An 11780-nucleotide genomic window follows, 5' to 3' on the forward strand; every position below is an offset into this window, starting at 1 on the left:
GCGTAAGAATGTCCACCAGACTGACCTCTGGACTCCATTAGAAATCTCTCAGCCACTGAAGCTTTATTTCGTTTCATTTCGCATCCCTCTTTTTGTATGCCTTTACTTTTTAAGTAAATTTTAGCTCACTAAAAAAAAAAAAAAATCTCTGTATACTAGAAAGAGAGCAGAAATCCACAATGGTGAGTTTTAGCAATCATAAGTTGCTAAAATCATGTTACCAGCCCAGGAACAAGAAATGGAGGCCAGATGTTTTGCTCCTTCTGAGAATGATGGATCATATTGCTTCATTTCTAGCAGGATAACAATGACTTCTCATTGCAAGAAGCCAGGATTTTGCTTTATTTGCTACTTATAAAGTAATTTTTTATTTTTGCATTTTCTATCAAGAATTACAGGATAAGTAGTTTCTATTATTCAGAATCTGTATGGTTATATTTTTAACCTAGCATTTTATCATCTGGTGGGATGTTGTGATGTCCCATAGAGATATTTTTAGGGAATATTATTGATAGTAATATAAATTAGAGTCAGAGAGCATTTTCTGTAAAGTCTCAGATAGTAAATATTTGAGGCTTTGAGGGCCTGTGGTCTCTATTGCAACTACTCACTTCTGCCATTATATCAGGAAAGCAGCTGCAGACAATATGTAAATGAATGAGTGTGGCCGTGTTACAATAAAAATTTATTTGTAGACACCAAAATTTGAATTTCATATAATTTCCATTTGTCACAAAATATTTTTATTCTTTTTTGCAAGTATTTAAACATGTTTAAAAGATCCTAACATGGTGCACTACACAGAAACAGGTGGCAGGCCAGGTTCAGTCTGTGGGTCATAGTTTGTGACCACTGGTAGTTTATAGAATATATAAATTACCACTGTCTTTCCATACCCTCTCTTTACCGAAACAGGGTGATTTAATTTAAACAATTAACAATTTTAAATGTATATATTTCTATACCTTATATGCCTTTGTATGAAATTTCATGAGCATTATGTTTTCTTTGCAGCTTAAGTACTTTCAGAAATAAAATAACCAGGAGATGGTCAAGAATACAATGTATGCTCACATGGACTTACAGCCCAAGGTGAAAGACATGGCATGCCACACAAGTCACCAAAATTTCACAAATAAATAAGTGTCCTAAATAAGACTGGGAAATTCAAGGCATGAAGTACATTTCAGGCATGGCTGGATCAGGGCTTCAAACAATGTCATTGATTCATGCCTCCAAGTGGTTTAGGGACATGGTGTATGCTTTCTTCAACTTTACGTCATCAACAGGCATTGCTTCATGAGATCTGTCCTTTCGTTGACACTGGCCATTTCAGTCATGCAAAGAATGTTGGATGTGTACTTGCTATGACCCAAGACAGCATTGTAGGTCCTGGACTAGATCAGAAAACAACCAAATCCCCCAATTCATGGAGTTTACATTCCAGTTGGGGAACAAAATCATTCAAACATCAAAGACATAGGCCTTGCAATATTAGTTAGGGCTGTGAGCTAAAATGAATACTAAAATTGAGAAAAATGATAGAATTCTAAGAGAAGACCTCTGAAACGGTGTGGAATGTGAGTCTGTGTAACATTTGGGTACCAATCATTCTACATGTAGGGAACATCAAATGCAAGAACCAGAGACCAGGGCCAGGAAAAAGTTCTTTTTTTAATTTTTTTTTCCATATGTTTATCCAGTTCCTCTCACACCATTTATTTAAAAGACTTTCTTTTCCTGCATGCAATTGTGTTGTCACTTTTGTGAAAATCAATTGACAGTGAATGTGTAGATCTGTATTCTTGTCTGTCTCTCTATCCTTTGTTCTGCAGCAAGTCTCTTTATCAGGTGGAGAAACTCCTCTAATTTTCTTTCAAGGATTTTTGCTTATTATTTTTTGCTTTTAGATTTCATATAATTTTAGAATCAGCTTGTTAATTTCAACAAACAGTCCTGTTAGAATTTTGATTGGAATTAAGTCAAATCCATAGCTTATTTTGGTGAAAATTGACATTTTAACACTATTGAATCTTCTATTCCATCAATATGCTGTATCTTATAATTTGATTGAATTTTAATTCTTCTCAGCAATGTGTTATAGATGTCAGTGTAAAGGCCTTGAACTTTAAAAAAATAAAAGTAATCATAAATATTGTTTGTCAAATGCCACTGTAAATGCTGTTGTTGAATTTTGTCAAGTGTGTTTTCTGCATCTACTGATAGGACATATGCTTTTTTCTCCTTCAATCTAATCATATGGTGAATTGCAGTGACTGATTTTTGAAAGCTCAAGTAATTTTTCATTACTGAGATAAATTCCACATGACCACATTGTTTAATTTTGAAGCAGCAGAGATTATATATATATTTCTGAATACAATTTTCTGATACTTTAAAAGGGTTTGCATCTATGTTCATGAGAAATACTAGTCTATACTTTTCTTTTCCTGTGGTTCTTCTGTTTGATATTTTATCAGAATATTGCTGGCCTCATTAAATAAATTGAGAAGTCTTTCTTATCCTCCAGTTTCTTAAAGTGTTTGTGTATGATTGATATTATTTTTCCCCTAATGCTTGATAAAATTCAACAGAAAAACCAAACTATCTGGATTAGAGTTTTCTTTGTGGGATATCCTAAAATGACAAATTAAACTTTTTTAACAGATGTAGAGTTATGCATATTAAAAAAAAAAGTCTTACTTCTGTTAACTTTAGTAGGTTGGTAGCATTTTTTTTTTTTTTTTTGGAAATTTGTCCATTAATCACAGTTGATGATTTGTAAGTGTGACATTGTTAATAATAGCTAGTATGCTGGTTTGAAGCTGTTATATACCCCCAGAAAATGCCATGTTCCTTTAATCCATTTCTGTGGGTGTACACTTATTTTGGGTGGGAACTTTTGGTTAGGTTATTTCAATTGAGACATGACCCACCCCATTCAAGGTGGTTCTTACTCCTTTAACTGGAGTCCTTTATGAGAAGATAAAGGACACAGAGGAAAAGCACAGAGAGCACAGAGAAAGTTTACGTACCCAAAGCTAATCTCTGGACTGAGTCAATCACAGCATCCCTACGCCCCACCTTGCAGTTGTGTAATTGGAATTGTAAATAGCTTTACTAACCATCTTGATTTGCTGGAACTCCCATTTTACCCAGGAAACTACAAAGAAGAAACAGAAGGCAACTGAGCCAGGCTGACATGCCAAAGATCCCTTGTGGTACTGATAGAGACCCCTGCCCTTGCTAAGAGAGAAAAACTGTAATAAACAAGTCAAGCTGACACCAGCAAGTCTTCTAATCTTCACCAGATAGCCATAATCCTGCACAGACAATCCTGCTTGTGCAATTTGCTAATTAACGGACTGTGACCCAAGGACAGCCTACTCCAGGCAACTCACATCCCCCTTGCAGCTCATGTGGCTCATGATTTCCTCACAACTCTAGTCACTCTTGCCACTCCCCATCCCCCTCACATCCTCCCTTTGTCTCAAACAGCCATATAAGCTGCTTCCCCAAACCCAGACTTTTAATCAGAAACCTCCTTTGGTACTGCTCTGCATTAGTGGTACTTTAGCTCAGTAAACTTATTTTGTGCTTTGATTTTTCAGTCTGTTTATTCTGTTTTCAGTGTAACACCATGTCCTAGTTTGCTAATGCTGCAGAATGCAAAACACCAGAGATGGATAGGCTTTTATAAAATGGGGGTTTATTTGGCTATACAGTTACAGTCTTAAGGCCATAAAGTGTCCAAGGTAACACATCAGTAATCAGGTACCTTCACTGGAGGATGGCAAATGGCGTCCAGAAAACCTCTGTTAGCTGGGAAGGCACGTGGCTGGCGTCTGCTCCAAAGTTCTGGTTTCAAAATGGCTTTCTCCCAGGACATTCCTCTCTAGCAAGCTTGCTCTTCTCCAAAATGTCACTCCCAGCTGCACTCTCTTTCCTCTTTGAGTCAGCTCATTCATATAGCTCCACCGATCAAGGCCCACCCCGAATGGGTGAGGCCACGCCTCCATGGGAACATCTCATCAAAATTATTTCCCACAGCTGGGTGGGGCACACTCCAAGCAAATCTAACCAACACCAAAACTTCTGCCCCACACAAGACCACAAAGATAATGGCATTTGGGGGACACAATACACTCAAACCGGCACATTCCACCCCCTGGAACCCAAAATGGCATTATCTTTCCAAATACAAAATACATTCATTTATCACAAAAACTTAAATCATTTCAGTAACAAAAGTTAAGTACAAAATCCCATCAAAATAAGTTTAGGCTTGGTCAGTTCTAAGGCATAATTCCCCTCTAGCTGTGGATCTGTGAACCTAGAACAAGTTATGTGCTTCCAATATACAAAGGAGAGACATTCATAGGATAAACATTTCCATTGCCATAAGGAGAAACAGTAAGGAAAACAGGGTTAACAGGAGCAAAACAGTTCCTAAAACCCACAGGACAAAGTCCATTAGATTTCAAAGTCCGAGAGTCACTAACAAAACAACGTTGCATCCTTGGGGCTTGAGAGAGCTGGAGCCTAACCCTTCCCAAGGGCCTTTTCTGCAGCCCGTTCCTCTCCAAACACTTAGGTGAGTGCTCCAACATTTCCACACATTGGGGAGACCACCTTCTCGGCCCCACCCTCCTCAAACATCGGGGCAGCTCCCGGATTCCCTTCCATCTCCGGGTCACACGCTCAACCCCTTCAGAACAGTGTGGTGGCAGCCAGGCTCTCCCCAATTCCCTGGAAATGTGCTCCACCCTCTTTGGGACCTGAGGTGGCAAAACTCTTCCAGAGCATCGAGGCGGAAAGCCCGCCCTCGACCTCCAGGGCAAACTCACCCTTTCCATGCATGTGGGCTGCTCTGCTCTCCCAGCCCTAAACCTCTTGACTCCAGACCTCAACCTCCATGGCTCTGTCTTTGAAGAGATTTTTCCTTTAATTTTTTCCTTGTCTGTCTCCTCCAGTCCAGACCGGCAATGGCTCCGTCTATAAAGATCTCGCAAAAATTCTGTTGGCTTTGCATGAAGCATGCAGGGGTCAAAGCCATCAGACAATAGGAGTTTCCACAAATCCTTTCTGCTTAACTCCTTATCCAATCTTGGCTTGTCCTCAGGTTGGGCTGTAGCTTCTGGGATTCTACCCATTGGAAGCCCGTAATTTTCCAAGCCATCAACTTCTGGTTTCTTTGAACCCAAGAGTTCAGTTCTAAGTTTATCTCTCTCTGCTCGCATTTTACTATAAGCTGCAAGGAGAAGCCAGGATACGTCCTCCACACGTAGTCTGGAGATCTCCTCAGCTAAGTATTCCAAGTTGTTGCTTCCAGATTCGTCCTTCCATCTGACACCAGGACTCAATTTTGCCAAATTCTCTGCCACTTTAAAACAAGGATCGCCTTTCTTCCAGTTTACAACACATTCATCATTTCTGTTCAAGTCCTCATCAGAAGTATCTTTAGAGTCCATATTTCCACAAACAGTCTCTTTAAAGCAGTTTTGGCCTTTTCTATCAAGCTCCTCACAACTCTTCCAGAAATTCCCCCTTATCCATTTAAAAAGCCGTTCCAACATGTTTGGTATTTGCAAACTCAGCAGCAAAAGCACCCCACTTCTCTGGTACCAAAATCTGTCCTAGTTTGCTAATGCTGCAGAATGCAAAACACCAGAGATGGATAGGCTTTTATAAAATGGGGGTTTATTTGGCTATACAGTTACAGTCTTAAGGCCATAAAGTGTCCAAGGTAACACATCAGTAATCAGGTACCTTCACTGGAGGATGGCAAATGGCGTCCAGAAAACCTCTGTTAGCTGGGAAGGCACGTGGCTGGCGTCTGCTCCAAAGTTCTGGTTTCAAAATGGCTTTCTCCCAGGACATTCCTCTCTAGCAAGCTTGCTCTTCTCCAAAATGTCACTCCCAGCTGCACTCTCTTTCCTCTTTGAGTCAGCTCATTCATATAGCTCCACCGATCAAGGCCCACCCCGAATGGGTGAGGCCACGCCTCCATGGGAACATCTCATCAAAATTATTTCCCACAGCTGGGTGGGGCACACTCCAAGCAAATCTAACCAACACCAAAACTTCTGCCCCACACAAGACCACAAAGATAATGGCATTTGGGGGACACAATACACTCAAACCGGCACATTCCACCCCCTGGAACCCAAAATGGCATTATCTTTCCAAATACAAAATACATTCATTTATCACAAAAACTTAAATCATTTCAGTAACAAAAGTTAAGTACAAAATCCCATCAAAATAAGTTTAGGCTTGGTCAGTTCTAAGGCATAATTCCCCTCTAGCTGTGGATCTGTGAACCTAGAACAAGTTATGTGCTTCCAATATACAAAGGAGAGACATTCATAGGATAAACATTTCCATTGCCATAAGGAGAAACAGTAAGGAAAACAGGGTTAACAGGAGCAAAACAGTTCCTAAAACCCACAGGACAAAGTCCATTAGATTTCAAAGTCCGAGAGTCACTAACAAAACAACGTTGCATCCTTGGGGCTTGAGAGAGCTGGAGCCTAACCCTTCCCAAGGGCCTTTTCTGCAGCCCGTTCCTCTCCAAACACTTAGGTGAGTGCTCCAACATTTCCACACATTGGGGAGACCACCTTCTCGGCCCCACCCTCCTCAAACATCGGGGCAGCTCCCGGATTCCCTTCCATCTCCGGGTCACACGCTCAACCCCTTCAGAACAGTGTGGTGGCAGCCAGGCTCTCCCCAATTCCCTGGAAATGTGCTCCACCCTCTTTGGGACCTGAGGTGGCAAAACTCTTCCAGAGCATCGAGGCGGAAAGCCCGCCCTCGACCTCCAGGGCAAACTCACCCTTTCCATGCATGTGGGCTGCTCTGCTCTCCCAGCCCTAAACCTCTTGACTCCAGACCTCAACCTCCATGGCTCTGTCTTTGAAGAGATTTTTCCTTTAATTTTTTCCTTGTCTGTCTCCTCCAGTCCAGACCGGCAATGGCTCCGTCTATAAAGATCTCGCAAAAATTCTGTTGGCTTTGCATGAAGCATGCAGGGGTCAAAGCCATCAGACAATAGGAGTTTCCACAAATCCTTTCTGCTTAACTCCTTATCCAATCTTGGCTTGTCCTCAGGTTGGGCTGTAGCTTCTGGGATTCTACCCATTGGAAGCCCGTAATTTTCCAAGCCATCAACTTCTGGTTTCTTTGAACCCAAGAGTTCAGTTCTAAGTTTATCTCTCTCTGCTCGCATTTTACTATAAGCTGCAAGGAGAAGCCAGGATACGTCCTCCACACGTAGTCTGGAGATCTCCTCAGCTAAGTATTCCAAGTTGTTGCTTCCAGATTCGTCCTTCCATCTGACACCAGGACTCAATTTTGCCAAATTCTCTGCCACTTTAAAACAAGGATCGCCTTTCTTCCAGTTTACAACACATTCATCATTTCTGTTCAAGTCCTCATCAGAAGTATCTTTAGAGTCCATATTTCCACAAACAGTCTCTTTAAAGCAGTTTTGGCCTTTTCTATCAAGCTCCTCACAACTCTTCCAGAAATTCCCCCTTATCCATTTAAAAAGCCGTTCCAACATGTTTGGTATTTGCAAACTCAGCAGCAAAAGCACCCCACTTCTCTGGTACCAAAATCTGTCCTAGTTTGCTAATGCTGCAGAATGCAAAACACCAGAGATGGATAGGCTTTTATAAAATGGGGGTTTATTTGGCTATACAGTTACAGTCTTAAGGCCATAAAGTGTCCAAGGTAACACATCAGTAATCAGGTACCTTCACTGGAGGATGGCAAATGGCGTCCGGAAAACCTCTGTTAGCTGGGAAGGCACGTGGCTGGCGTCTGCTCCAAAGTTCTGGTTTCAAAATGGCTTTCTCCCAGGACATTCCTCTCTAGCAAGCTTGCTCTTCTCCAAAACGTCACTCCCAGCTGCACTCTCTTTCCTCTTTGAGTCAGCTCATTCATATAGCTCCACCGATCAAGGCCCACCCCGAATGGGTGGGGCCACGCCTCCATGGGAACATCTCATCAAAATTATTTCCCACAGCTGGGTGGGGCACACTCCAAGCAAATCTAACCAACACCAAAACTTCTGCCCCACACAAGACCACAAAGATAATGGCATTTGGGGGACACAATACACTCAAACCGGCACACACCATTATATGTTATACTACTTACCCAACTAAACCAAAATATAGACATCTCCCTGATCACTTTTCTTTCCTCACTCTACAAAAAGAAACATCCACTGAGTTAGCATATCTTATTGTCTCTACATCTATAACATTGTCTAAATCCATCTACATTTTCCTATTTCAATTCTATCAACTTAGTCCAAGATAACATCGTTTTTACATGGACTATATCAATAGCTTCACAGTAGGTCTTTCTGCATTCATTTATATCATTGCGTCATAAATTATCCTTAGAGAATCTTCTTAAACTCTAAACCAGAACATGCTACTCTCATGCTTACTGCTTTCTAGTGATGTCTTTTTCTACGCAGAATAATAGTCATATTCCTTAGCCTGATTTATTCATTTCTATATGATCTGGCATTGATTAACCTCTCCATGAACATATAATCCATCTCCTTGACACTAATTTTCAGCCCAGAAGTTTTGCTTCCCATTTCTCCAAAATACCAATATTGTTATTTGAGAGAGGGGCAAGATGGCGGAATGGTGAGGTGCAGAATTTCATCTCTCCCATAGAGCAGCTGGCAATTACCCAAGAACTATATGAAACAGTGTTTTCAGGGTCTCCAGTAACCAGTCACACATTGGACACAAGTTTGGAATTAGAGGAAAAACTGAAATCGCAGCAAACATCGTAAGTTCCCTGAACCAGGGGTCTGGCGCCCCTCCCCAGCCAGACCTCACAGACTGTCTTGCTGCTGGCTCCCTGAAAGGGGGAAAAAAAAACAGAAAACAAAAAACAGCAATCTGCTGAGGGCAAGAAGGGGGCTCAACCCAGCCTCAACTGCAGAATTAATTAACAAATTACTTAACTAATTTTTGGAGCCTGGGGTGCTTTAAGAACTGCTGGGCTCTGAGAAGGGATGGCACATAAAAGCAGGCACTCATTCTCAGACCCCAAAAAAGCCATTTGTTTCCCCTACATTTCATCCCTTCTGACTTCTCACTGATTCCTTATCTTTTTGCATTTCAATAGCCCCTGGCAGGGGTGGAATTGAAGCTATTGGAGAGTAATTATAAGACAATAGCCCAAAGTACATCTGTAAATGCTCTATTCTGACATTGACAAAACTTGCAGGCTGGGAAAGACTTTTAAAAGGGGCTCCTTTTTTTTACTTTTTTCTTTTTCTTGTTTTTCTTTTCTATTTTTTTAAATCTAAAAATAACATGTGGTTATTTTCTATTGGAAAGCATGGGTTGAGGAACTAGGTTGGGCTTGGGGGGAGACAGAGTACCCACAGTGTCTTTGAGTTCCGGATTCACTTCTGAAGAAAGTGCCCACCTCTGAATTTAGTTGGTAACTCAGGCTGACCAATGAATCTAGCTGGAGATGCCCCAAAGAGGAGAGGGGAGAAGGGAATAGTGCCCCTGAGAGATAACTGGAGTTCCTAGGATTGGGAGAGTGGAAGGAGGTCCAGCTCAACTGGCAGTCCTCCTTCTGGGAACTCAGACCACAGGGGCTGGAATTCAGATTCTGGCTTCAGTCAGCCATGCCCCCAACAGGATCAGAGTCACCAGGAGAGCTAAAGTCTACATACCTCCTCACAACGTGGGGCTGGCTGTGGGCTGGCAAGTGCCACCTGCTGGACAGGAGAGGAAAAGCACCAATTCTAAAGGCATCATAGAAGGGTCTCATTATCAGGAAAACTCCAAAGCCTCCCAATGAGACCTGGGCCTCCTAGAGTGGGAAAATCTGACTGGGGTCAACTATATCTGAGGAGACCCTCTCACAAAAAGGCTACATAGAGGCAAGGCAAGAAACAGGAAAAACAAGAGGTGAAAAATTCTGATCAACTAAATAGAACCTAAGTTAGAGGTCTAGAATAAGCTGAACTGAATAACAGAGACCAGAGAACAAAGCCAACCAACAAGAAACCCCAAGGTAAAAGATAGAAAACAAGCTCCAGAACAAACTAATCAAGAAAATCAGATGCCTAGACAACTTAAGATAACCCATACCAGGAAACACAAAATATAGACCAGCCAAAGGAATAAACTAATAGTTAAACTGAGATACAGGAGTTGAGGCAACTAATGCTAAATAAATTCAATGAAATGAAGGAAGATATAGTGAAAGAGATGAAGGATGTAAAGTAGACACTGGATGACCATGAAGAAGAATTCGGAAACTTGAAAAAACAAGTGGCAGAACTCATGGGAATGAAGGCCACAATGGAGGAGATGAAAAACACAATGGAGGGATCCAACAGTAGATTTGGAAAGGCAGAAGAAAGGATCAGTGAACTGGAAGACAAGACATTTGAATTTCTGCACACTAAAGGACAGATGGTGAAAAAAATGGAAAAATACATGCAGGGTCTTAGGGAACTGAGTGATAACATGAAATGCACAAATATACGTGTTACGGGTATCCTAGAAGGAGAAGAGAGGGGAAAAGGGGCAGAAAGAGTGTTCTAATTTGCTAATGCTGCTGGAATGCAAAACACCAGAGATGGATTGGCTTTTATAAAAGGGGGTTTATTTGGTTACAAAGTTACAGTCTTAAGGTCATAAAGTGTCCAAGGTAACACATCAACAATTGAGTACCTTCACTGGAGGGTGGCTAATGGTGTCTGGAAAACCTCTGTTAGATGGGAAGGTACATGGCTGGCATCTGCTCCAAAGTTCTGGTTTCAAAATGGCTTTCTCCAAGGATGTTCCTCTCTAGGCTGCAGTTCCTCAAAAATGTCACTCTTTGTTGCACTTGGGATACTTGTCCTCTCTCAGCTTCTCCAGAGCAAGAGTTTGCTTTCAACAGCCATCTTCAAACTGTCTCTCATCTGCAGCTCCTGTCCTTTCTTCAAAGTGTCCCTCTTGGCTGTAGCTCCTTTTCAAAATGTCACACACAGCTACACTGAGTTCCCTCTGCCAATCAGCTCATTTATATATCTCCATTGATCAAGGCCCACCCTGAATGGATGGGGCCATGCCTCCATGGAAATTATCTCATCAGAGTTATCACCTACAGTTGGGTGGGGCACATTTCCATGCAAACAAGCTAATCCAAATATTCCAACTTAATCCCCACTCATATGTCTGTCCCACAAGATTGCATCAAAGAACATGTCTTTTTCTGGGGGACATAATGCATTCAAACCAGCACAAAGAGTAACAGAAGAAATAACCTCTGAAAATTTCCCAACTGTTATAAAAGACAGAAAATTAGGGATTCAAGAAGCATAGCATACCCCAAATAGAATAGATCCCAGTAGATCTACTCCAAGACACTGATCAGATTGTCGAATATCAAAGACAGAGAGGATTCTGAAAGCAGCGAGAGAAAAGCAATCCATCAAATACAAGGGAAGGTCAATAAGACGATGTACAGATTTCTCTGCAGAAACCATGGAGGCAAGAAGACAGTGGCATGATATATTTAAGATACTGAAAGAGAAAAACTGCCAACCAAGAATTCTATATCCAGCAAAAGTTTCCATCAAAAATGAGGGAGAGATTAAAACATTTTCAGACAAACAGACACTGAGAGAGTTTGTGAATAAGAGACCAGCCCTACAAGAAATACTAAAGGGAGTGCTACAGGCTGATAGGAAAAGACAGGAGAGAGGGAGTTGGAGAAGAGTGCAGAAATGAAGA

Source organism: Choloepus didactylus, chromosome 3 (genome assembly GCF_015220235.1).
Source record: "Choloepus didactylus isolate mChoDid1 chromosome 3, mChoDid1.pri, whole genome shotgun sequence".
In the NCBI taxonomy this organism is placed as follows: domain Eukaryota; kingdom Metazoa; phylum Chordata; class Mammalia; order Pilosa; family Megalonychidae; genus Choloepus; species Choloepus didactylus.